Genomic DNA, 12047 nt, shown 5'->3' with positions numbered 1-12047 from the left:
GCCACGCACCAGCTGGGTGGTGATCTTTTAATGAATATGGTATATTTTCTTAATCCACAAAACATGCCTTGATATTTGTCTGTTTATTGTCGGTTTTTTCTAATGCTTGCCAAAAGTTTACAACAACAACAACAACCAAGCCTTTCAGTCCCAAACAAGTTGGGGTAGGCTATAGTTGAAGCCCATAAGATCTCGAAGCCAAAAGTTTAGAAACACCAAATCCGTTTGCTTACAATCATCATACAGTAATGTTCATCTACTCTCCAGTTCCCCTAACCCAACAAAAAATGATGTTAATTACGATTTTTAGATTAAAAGAGCACCATTAGGCGCTGTTAATTACGATTTTGAGATTAAATGTCATTTGCAATTGCTAATTACAATTTTGAGGCAAATGATTAGTTTAATCTTGATCTGTTCCGCTCTCCATTTTTCCCAACCGAAAAAATGTAACCATTCCATTCCTCTGAAATGGAACCATTCCATTCCATTCCACGCTGTTTCAGAACCGAACACACCCTTGCATTGTTGTGAACTGTTGTCCATACACAGCCATACCCTTCCACTTACATCCAGCACTATATGCATCGGTCTGTCTCGAGTCATTCAATATCACTGCTTGAGATCTGTTCCCATTCTTATGCTGAAATCGCTGCGCCTTTACTCAAATGGATGCAAAATGAGGCTGATGAGGCTCTTGTGAGGACGATGGTGCCGCACCATCATCCAAAAACCTCTACAAGCACGAGGCCATGGGCCAGTGGGTGGTGACCTTTTAATGAATCTGGTATATTTTCTTAATCCACATACATGATTTTATTATTATCTCTGCTTAATTACTGTTGGCTTTGCCTAATGCTTACCAAAAGTTCGAACAACTGCGTTTGCTTACAATCATCATACACTAATTTTTCACTTTTCATCTGTCTCATCCAAAGATATAAACTCGTTGAGTTTCGTTGGCTTCTTTTGTAATCATTTGCATTGTTGTCAACTGTTGTCTATGCACAACCCTATTCTTCCACTTACATCCCGCACTTTTTGCATCAGTCCATCTCATAGATTTATTAAATATCAATGATGAGTTCTGTTGCTATTCATATGCAGGATGAAGCTTCGTGCCTCTACTCAAATGGATAAAAATGATCTGATGAGGCTGTTGTGAAGATGATGGTGCCGCCACCATCTTACGAAAACCTCCTCAAGCACAAGGCCACGGGCCACTGGGTGGTATCCTTTTTAAGGTGTATATTTTCTTAATCCTCATACATGATTTGATTTGTCTGTTTATTGCCGGCTTTGTCTAATTATGCTTACCAATAGTTCAGAAACACACACAACCCTATTCTTCCACTTACATCCAGCACTATATGCATCGTTGTCTCATAGATTCATTTTATATATCATCTGCTGATGTCTCGTTGCTCATCAATTTTCATATGCAGACTGAAGCTGCTAAGCCTTCATTGCTCAAAAGGATTGCAAGCCGCCTTTGATGAGGCATCCGCAGAGGCTGCCACCAAGTTATCATCAGCCCCACCTTACGGATGCTTATATAAGCTCAAGTCCAAGGACCAGCCGGGCCGTAACCATCCAAGGGTTCGGGTATATTTTCTTAAGCCACATATACATGCCATGATTTATTTCTGATATTATCACCGGCTCATCTTTGCTTCTTGGAACTCGGAAACGCCAAATTAGCATGCTTATACTCATCATACACTAAATTTTGACTGCTCGGTTTGTAACATAGTGTTATGCACTCGCTTGTCAACATTTGCATTGCTCTAAACTATGCACTTTACACAACCTAATTCTTCCACATAAAAACAGCGCTACGCACCAGAAGTAACACCCATGTTTCCTTCACCATCCCGATGCCGAGCTTATGGGAATATGGCGGGCCCATGTACATACCCGCATATAACACCTACTATGGCTCTATCTACCTTTCTAATAACTCCTTCACAGAGTTACGGGTATGTATTCTCGGTGGTTTAGCATGAATTGGCATATAGTAAAGTCTTGTTTTTAGTCTTCTGCTTCTTACATTAGTATCAATTTTCACTGCAGATCGTACCTTGTGAACTTCGTCCAATGATTAACCAGATGTGTCAGCATGAAGGGTCTTTCAATATGCATGGCAATGGCAAATTGATGAACACCTACACGGTCTATGAGGTGTATGTCTACAAGACGCAGAGCCATCACATATTTGTATGGACATGATTGGAGAAAGTTTGCTTTTGACTACGGTGCGAAGAAGGGCGACGAGCTGAGCATCGAAACTCAAACGGGCAGATATATGTAATCGCTACAGAGTTGGAGACACTTCCAAATATATAATATGTAACTTTTTTGTACTCATATCCTTTGATTACTGCATTACGAGCAGTTGTTCTAAACCATTCCCTCTGTTCTAGCTTGTCAAGTTAACATGATCAAAGCTGCAGATCCCCCCGATGGAACAAGAGCGGATGTCACAAAGGGCACCCACACCAGCACCGGCACCGCTTCCCACTCTCCCGCATCAAGACCGGTTCCCGTACTCAAAGACTGCTCATTGCATCTACCCAAGAGGCCCCTACATCAGCATTGGTTCTGTAGAGGCCCCATATACTACACCTGCCCAAAGAGGCTCTGCATCAAGATCGGTTCCTCTAGCTGCACCGTTCATCGCACCTGCCATGATCTCCTCGCATCAGCACCGGTTCCTCTAGAGGCACCGTTTATTGCACACCTGCCCAAAGTCTCCTGCATCGGCACCAGCTCGTGTACCAGCCCGTGCTCCCGCACTCGCCCCCACCAGATCACCGAGGTCTCAGCTCATTGCTGGCCACCCGTGTGGTGACCAGGACGCATCTGAAGGCTATGTTCGTGAGTATATGACAGCATAACTGCTCTTATCTTGATGTCTTCTCTGCTCAAAGTCTCACATGGTTCAGTCTTCAGTGCATTGGTGCCATTCACTAATTTTTGTTGGTATCTCTTGCTTTGAATCAGAAATTGCCTAAAAGTATCGCCAAGGATCTCAATGCTGGCCGAAGGGGCAAGATTTCCCTCGTCGTGGAGAGTGAAGGTCTCACCGTGGAGGGACGGTACTCCGTCAGTCCCACAGATGGCCGCTTGGCTGTTACTTCCAGGTGGAAAAAGTTCATTGACGGTGCCAAACTTCGCATTGGATCAAAGTTCAAGGTAAAGATCTTTCGATGCCACCGTGACATGCTTTGGTCATCAAGTTTGCGGTTGTCTAGTTCTATTGTCCCATGAGCCCTTAGCAAATGCATTTGTAGTTATACTTATATAAGGTTATCTTATCTGAGCTGCTAATTAATTGTATGGGTGGTAAAACTACGGCAAGCTTTTGCTCTAAGCAAGTATGTATGTATGATCAGCTATTATGATAACTAATGTTTGTGTTCATCTTAATTTGCATTTCCGTTTTAGAAAAAAACTTAATTTCTATTTTGGCTGACCTGTTAGAGAACTATCAGATTGAATCCACAACATGACTCAAATAGATTCATTACACCAAGCCACATGTCTTGACCTTGCTATACACTAGTTCCATTAATCAGTGCAAGAAGGCTTACCTGAGCTGCCTGAACCACGGCAGATTCGAATCCACCTTAGCTATCTAGCTAGAAATACAACCTTTGCGGAAGAGGATTTGCGATACGGGAGGCTGACATTGGGGACCCATGAGCCAGCAGCGTCGTCAACGTTTTAAAGGCGGCAGGAGATCGAAACAAAAAAAAAAAGCCAAAAATCAGTTGGTAAACAAAATCCAAGAAATGAAACTTTTACCTTTCTGAGAGGATGACATGCGGGACCCATGAGGCAGCAGCATCCTCAACTATTCCAAGGCGGCAGGGGATCAAAATAAAAATAGGAAATAGCCAGAAATTAATTAGGGTAAAAAATAAATCTATCAAAGGAAACCTTTATTGTTCATAGAGGATGACATGTGGGACCGACCTGCCAGCTGCGTCGTCATGGTTTCAAAGGGGGCAGGGGATCAAAAGAAAAAGGCAAATAACCAGAAATTAGGGGTAAAAAATAAATCCAACAAAGGAAACTTTTATTGTTCATAGAGGATGACATGCGGGACCCATGAGCCAGCAACTTCCTCAACGTTTCAAAGTCGGCATGAGATTGAAAGAAAAAGGCAAGTGACCAAATATCAGGAGCCAAAAATAATCCAAGAAAAGAAATTTTATTGTACATAGAGGATGACATGCGGGTCCCATTTTGCAGCAGCGGTCTCAACATTTCCAAGGCGGCACAGGACCAAAAGAAAAATGAAGTAGCCAGAAATCAGGGGGTGAAAAAAATCCAAGAAAAGAAATATTTCAATTGGGCTGCATCTGGACATATGGGCCTTCAAACTATCCTGCTGGGCCTTTTGACTCGTACAATTTCAGCCCACTCCAAAACAGGAAAGTTTGGATTTTTCTAAAAAAAACAGGAAAGTCCTATGCTTCGCAAAAACACAAAACAAGGAGATTCAACATATAAGTTTGTTTATGTAAAAATAAAGATTTAATTTATCCGTTTGCAATAGCTCAGAGCGAAATACAATGTTTATTGTCTGTAAAATAATCAAGATATCACATGTTTCTTGTACGGGGAGGCTGACATCGGGGACCCATGAGCCAGCAGCGTCGTCAACGTTTTAAAGGCGGCAGGGGATGGAAAGAAAAAATAAACCAAAAATCTGTTGGTAAAAAATACAAGAAAAGAAACATTTTTGTTCTGAGAGGATGACATGCGGGACCCATGAGGCAGCAGCATCCTCAGCGTTTATTGTTCATAGAGGTTGACATGTGGGACCCGTGAGCCAGCAGCGCCCTGAACGTTTTAAAGGCTGCAGGAGATCGAAAGAAAAAATAAGCCAAAAATCGTTTGGTCAACAAAATCCAAGAAAAGAAACATTTACCGTTCTGAGAGGATGACATGCGGGACCCATGAGGTAGCAGCATCCTCAACGATTCCAAGGCGGCGGGGGATCAAAGGAAAAAAGGAAATATCCCGAAATTAATTAGGGGTTCAAAATAAATCCATCAAAGAAAACTTTTATTGTTCACAGAGGATGAGATGTGGGACCGACCTGCCAGCTGCGTCGTCATCGTTTCAAAGGGGGCAGGAGATCAAAAGAAATAGGCAAATAGCCAGAAATTAGGGGTCAAAAATAACTCCAAGAAAGGAAACTTTTATTGTTCGTAGAGGATGACATGCGGGACCCATGAGCCAGCAGCTTACTCAACGTTTCAAAGGCGGCATGAGATCAAAAGAAAAAGGCAAGTGACAAAATACCAGGAGCCAAAGATAATCCAAGAAAAAACTTTATTGTACATAGAGGATGACATGCGGGTCCCAATTAGCAGCAGCGGTCTCAACGTTTCAAATGCGGCTTGAGATCAAAAGAAAAAGAAAGTTGATTGTACATAGAGGATGACATGCGGGTCCCATGAGTCAGCAGCTTACTCAACGTTTCCAAGGCGGCAGGGGATCAAAAGAAAAAGGAAATAGCCAAAAATCAGAGGGTGAAAAAAAACCCAAGAAAATAAACTTTTATAGCACATAGAGGATGACATGCGGGTCCCATGAGCCAGCAGGTTCCTCAACGTTTCAAACGTGGCATGAGATTGAAAGAAAAAAGCAAGTGACCAAATATCAGGAGCCAAAAATAATTCAAGAAAAGAAACTTGAGTGTACATAGAGGATGACATGCGGGTCCCATTTAGCAGCAGCGGTATCACCGTTTGAGAGGCTGCACGGGATCGAAAGAAAAAGGCAAGTGACCAAATATCAGGAGCCAAAAATAATCCAAGAAAAGAAATTTTATTGTACATAGAGGATGACATGCGGGTCCCATGAGGCTGCAGGGTCCTCAACGTGGCATGAGATCGAAAGAAAAATGCAAGTGACCAAATATTAGGAGCCAAAAATAATTCAAGAAAGAAAACTTTTATTGTCGTAGAGGATGACATGCGGGACCCATGAGCCAGCAGCTTAGTCAACGTTTCAAAGGCGGCATGAGATCGAAAGAAAAAGGCAAGTGACCAAATATGAGGTTCCAAAAAAAATCCAAGAAAAGAAAGTTTTATAGTACATAGAGGATGACATGCGGGTCCCATTTAGCAGCAGCGGTCTCACCGTTTGAGAGGCGCAGGGGATCGAAAGAAAAAGGTAAGTGACCAAATATGAGGTGCCAAAAAAAATCCAAGAAAAGAAAGTTTTATAGTACATAGAGGATGACATGCGGGTCCCATTTAGCAGCAGCGGTATCACCGTTTGAGAGGCGGCAGGGGATCGAAAGAAAAAGGCAAGTGACCAAATTTGAGGTGCCAAAAAAAACTCCAAGAAAAGAAAGTTGATTGCTCATAGAGGATGACATGCGGGTCCCAATTAGCAGCAGCGGTGTCAACGTTTCGAAGGCGGCAAGGGATCAAAAGAAAAAGGAAGTAGCCAGAAATCAGGGGGTCAAAAAAAAATCCAAGAATAGAAAGAATTTTGGTTCATAGAGGATGACATGCGGGACCCATGATCCTGCATCGTAAACGGCTCGATCGGAGAGCGTTGAACGAGATGGCGCGATCGAGAAAAAAAACAATGCCAGAGAGGCTGCCATCTGGGCCCTACATCCCTCGGCGGTGCGGATTTGCGTTGACTCGGCCGGCGAACCCGAGAATTCGAGATGCACCACGTCCCGGGCCACCATACGCAACGTTTTGGCCGGTTTCGTCGGGCTAGGTGGCCTCAAAAACGAGAAAAAAACGTTTTGACATGCACAACGGACAGACCCAAAATCGTCGGCCATGGTACACCAGCAACCACGGCGCTACTTCAACTTCGTCGGCCATGGCAACTTTTCTTGTAGTGTATACTAATAAATGCCTGAAAGCTCCTGCTAGCTCATAACCTGATTAATCAAGATAACCTCAACGATTAGATGTGCAGCTTGCTGATAGTCTCAAAGTAGATGCTTATTTGTTTACTTTTGGCCCTGAGAAGAGAACCTTGAATATCAATTTTGCAGAACGTGTAAGTTAATAATATATACCCTATTTACCTTTGTATTCATATAACTTTACATCATTTGTTTGGAGGTTTGCACCGATGAGTCATAGTAGAACCCCAAAGTCTCAATACGACTATATCTGCTTTCAGGGTAACGTTTGAGAGAAGCATATCACAGATCTTCAGTTGGTAGATTTTCTCCAGTATGGCCCACAAAATAAAAAGGGGAAGGTATGGTAACAATGAAAAATACCTATTTTCTCATTTTGCATTTGTGACCTTAATAGTTCAGCCGAATGTAAAATACTAATTTGCTTTAGGATTACAGAATGGGAAGGTCTTTGCTGCAACAAATTAAGGAGGGTAGAATGTTGAATTGGAATGTGCTACTGAAGATCCTCTTTGCACCCTTCAAGAAGCATTCAAGAAGGTGAATCCAAATTATGTGGTTACTGCCGATCATGATAGGAATTTACGTACAAAATTATGATTACTGCTGATCAATTATTGATTACTGCCGATCATGACAGGAATACAAGATCCATGGTACTTGCAAAGTGTCACCTAATGGTGTACTTGCAGGGTATGTGCTTTGCTACAAGCTGTGCAGCATCGGGCTCAAAGCTAGAAAAACTGATAGTTTCCTTGGCAAACTCAAAGATTACCCCTGAATCGCTGTGCTACTTTTTTATGATTTCTTTTCTTAACTCACACCATCAGGACCGCTGGCACATGTGTTAGAACCATCAGTTTTTGCTAAATATTTCAAGTGACATGGCTGGAGTTTTTCTTATGCAAATGTGTTAGACCTACATTCCATATTACATTGTTTTGTATCTCCATCTAGGAGAGTACAGTCAATTTTCTAACCTAATTATTTAGGCCCAGAATGGTACAAACTAACAACTACTCCTCTGTTCCATATTAGTTGTCGCTGATTTGGATGTATCTAGACACATTTTGTGAATAGATTGCGAAAACTAATATAGACGGAGGGAGTAATGCATAAGGCCTCGGAGGTCGCATATTGTTTTTCTTGCAACATTATCAGCCATCCATATTTTGTAGTAGCTCTAGACTGGCAACTTCAACGGAAAGTAGGTGAAAATCAGTAAATGACACAATATTCTATTGTCTCATTTCTCATTGGTTTTGGTGTTATGCGTCTGAATACCATCTCATATGCACAGTTGTTGTTTAGTTCCACCGGGGGTCCAGACTCATGACGAGAAGTGCATCAAGAAGATTGTGAGTTTCCGTGGGATTAGTTTGCTCTCTGCTTCCATTTTTTATGTTAGTTTTAAAAATTGTTTTTAGGAGGAGCGGAGGTCATCAATACGCAGATCAGGATGTGGCATCAGGAAATCCAGGACGATGCACAGTGGTTATTGCGTTCGGTATTATTATGCCGTAGTGCATTATGATATCCCTGATTTGTTTGAAATTTTCGTTGTGAGTTATGAACTACATATATGCATTGAAAAATTAAATTGGAGGACCCGTGTCAACGCACGGGTATTTGTACTAGTCATATCTGAAGGGGAAAATTTAGCAAACCATAACAGTGAGTGCTCAGGTGGGCAATTCAGTAATCAATGAATAAACACAGCGATAGCTCACATGAGAAATTCAGCAACCCAAGAACCAAGAATTCAGAATGAGGAGAGCTCACATGATCAATTCAGCAAGTCATTCTACATCTATTAGATAGCTGAGCACACATGCACATCGGAGACAATTACTAGATCCACCACTTTCTCGTACCTTGCCTTAGCCTGCACGAATCAAATTGCAGCCAATCAAAATCGAGCCAAGAAAAAGTGACGGATACTATGCTAAAAAAAAACAAGCAAACTTACGGACCAGGGGCGGATCATACCACGACCTTGCCTAACCCTTGCATGCCGAAGAAGATGTTAACCTGCTTGGTTGCTTGTGGCCGTCTTCGGCGATAGCGTCGACCTTCACCATCGGCGGGCGCTTGGGCAGCGCGCTCCGACGGATTGCAACCATAAGCAGGTCGAGCACCAGGATCGAGGTGGAGGTCGCTACCCATAGTTCCGGTAAGGTCCCGTCAGGCCGGCGGCTTCCCTTGCGTGGCGCGTCAGGATCTCCTACATGGGCTCGGTCGTCTTCTCTTCTACTCGAGGGGGAAATTCCGATGACGTGAAGACAGTTGGATGGATTGTGGACGAATCATCCGAGGAGACCGTGCGTGCGCTGCATCATGCGTGGGTGATGTTTAACCGCCTTCTTTTCTAGATTTCATTTTCTCCGGCGATCTTTTTCCGTCAAAAAAACTGATGAGGTGGAGATGGGTCGATGGACAACAATTCTGATTTCCGGTTTTCAGCACGGGGTAAGGAGAGGACGTACCAACCATCTCACCGCCTCTAGCCATTTAATATAGTAGAGATTAGTGTCACTCGTACAGAAATTTTCGACTAACAATTTTAAGTACAATCTAACTGAGATGTCAGGTTTGACTTTACTGATCCTTTACTCCTTCGTTGGAAACACGTAACCAACACAGAACAACATTATCAACCAAAACAAACAGAAGCAGTTGTTTTTAGTTGCCCAGGTTTCATCCATTCATTTGTTTAATTTGCCTTGGGTGGGTGTAGTTTTTTGCTCTTGATATTTTTAAACCATTTCTCCTTGTAAGGTGGCGTGTAGTTGTCCATCGCGTGGGCAAACCCTATACACCGACCAGGTCGGCGCGTACCGCGCGCCGCACACCCCGCGCGCGGTACGGGCCGGCCCAGTTAGGTGCGGGCTGCCTCCTTTTTCGATTTTTCTTTTCTTTTTTATTTCTTATTTTCTATTTCTTTTTTCCTGTTTTCTTTTTTTCTGTTTTATGTTTTCGTTTTTTTTCATTTTTTCTGTTTTCTTTTTTTTACTTTTATTTTTCAGATTCGAAAAATAGAAATATTTTAAAAAATTAAATTAAAAAAATGTTCAAATATAAAAACCGTACAAAATCTGAAAACCGTTCAAATTTAAAAATCGTTCAAACATGAAAATTGTTCAAACATGAAAAATGTTCAAATTAAAAAACCGTTCAAATTTAAAAATCGTTCAAACTTGAAAATTGTTCAAACATGAAAAATGTTCAAATTTAAAAACCGTTCAAATTAAAAAGCGTTCAAACATGAAAAATGTTCAAATTTTGAAAAAATATAATTTTCTGAAAAATATTCAAAATATAAAATCGTTCAAATTTTAAAACTGTTGAATTTAAAAATGTTCATATTTTGAAAAAAATCTTGAAAAATAATTTCATAAAAAAGTTAGATTTTGAAAAAGAAAAATATTAATAACAGAAAAAAAACAGAAGAAAGAGAAGAAGAAAAAAAAACGTACCTGAGCTAATGGGCCGCGGCCCAAACTACCCGACCTGGTCGCTGGGGTGTGCGGCACCCCGCACGCGCCGACCAGGTCGGCGTATAGCAGTTCCCCATCGCGTGGGTGGCACCTAGTGGAAACTTGTCAAGAATCAAGACCCCAATTCAAGTACTGTATTATAGCCCAGTATAGCATTGGGCAATCGCATCTCATCCCAAGTTTGACCCCATCATATTGGGCTCTTAGCAGGGCACTGCTGATTAGATCTAGTCCGGTTATTTGGGCTGATGGCAGTATGTGGGCTATATCTTTCTGTGTAACATCGATGCCTTCTGGGCTTTGGGTGGTTTTTTTTTTTTTTGAATTTCCCTTACCCTCGTCTGGCCTGCTCTCGTGTAGTCTTTGTAAGCTAGGTGCAGTGCATAGCTTCCGTCTGACGGAAAAACAAGATTCAATATTTAGAATCTCATCTCGAAAATTAAAGCGCCTAGGAAATGTACTAATAGTACTGCAAAGTACTCTGTACTCATGAACTGCTACCACCACATTTTTTGCAGCATTCCTTACGAATCAACGCATGACAGTATGTTCCTTTCTTTCTGAATGCACAGCATGTTGCAGGGCATGCATCTGAATTATTCGTTACAAAGTTCTCACGTCTACTTGAATCGAATACCAAGCGCTTTATGGAACTTGTGCTTTCGAAGCTAGTTAGCCGGAACTAACCAGTACCTCTCCAGTTTTTGTTGTGTCACTATCAACAATACCGTAAAACATTACACATGTAGTAATGCAGAACTGTTGTAGTTGGACATGTGGAAGAGCATCACCCTCTACATGCTTTCTAATCTCAGGTAGGTTCTGTTCTTGCACCATTTCTCAAAGCAAGAGAAAGGACGCATGAGATCAAATCAAAATCTCAACAAGTCTTGAGCCGGATCCAGAAAGAATTCCTCTAAACTAATTTCCCCTTTTGCGCTTCTGAATCTCGAGGAGCAGTGGAATCAGAAAGAACAAATAGCAGGAAATGGAGATTAAAAAGCATGGGAGGAGAGAGAGAGAGAGAGAGGGGAAAAGAGTTTGGAATGGAGTGGCCGAGTTAAGAGGGGACAGAAGAGACGTTCGAGTTGACAGGGCGTAGGCCCATACACAGCTCCCTTGTCCTTACGGTGTTTCTCTCTATTCTGTACTGGCTGCAGCTTTCATTGCGCTACCCACACTGTTCAGCTTTTGTACATGCAAAACCATATTATTACTATGAATTTTCTTTCGTAGCTAACGTTTGGTTGATTGATGACTTGTAGAATGTTTGGTAGCGTATATTAGAGCATCTCCAGCCGCGTCCCCCAAAGCGTCCCCCAAACCGCGCCGAATTGAGCGTTTGGGGGACGTGTTTTGTTCGTGCCGCCTTTGGGGGACGTCGCTCCCCAGCCGCGTCCCCCAAACGCCTCCCCCAAACATTTAAAATACTTTTTTTTGGCTTTTTTATTTCAATTTCCACAAACTAATACATAATTTGGAACGTGGTTTACACGAAAACATAATTGGGAACGTGGTTTTCCACAAACTAATACATAGTTTGAACCATCGTGGACACAAATATAAAATTTTGCAAAGAAACTAAACCTAACTAGGCCGTGCATCGAAGGTTTCCTGTGTTCGCTGCTAAGAAAGAA

General features: G+C 42.1%; 1 long non-coding RNA gene across 1 annotated transcript in view; it reads left to right on the top strand.

Moving 5' to 3' along the window:
* Nucleotides 1–7990, top strand: part of LOC127334000 (uncharacterized) — a 41337-nt gene extending 33347 nt beyond the window's left edge. Inside the window, exons 2-4 of the long non-coding RNA XR_007871799.2 lie at nt 7174–7254; nt 7352–7453; nt 7554–7990. This is a non-coding gene — a long non-coding RNA (uncharacterized lncRNA). The remainder of the gene's footprint in view (nt 1–7173; nt 7255–7351; nt 7454–7553) is intronic.
* Nucleotides 7991–12047: the final 4057 nt, after the last annotated feature.

Source organism: Lolium perenne, chromosome 2 (assembly GCF_019359855.2).
Source record: "Lolium perenne isolate Kyuss_39 chromosome 2, Kyuss_2.0, whole genome shotgun sequence".
Classification (NCBI taxonomy): Eukaryota; Viridiplantae; Streptophyta; class Magnoliopsida; order Poales; family Poaceae; genus Lolium; species Lolium perenne.
This window is presented reverse-complemented; position numbering and strand designations above follow the sequence as displayed.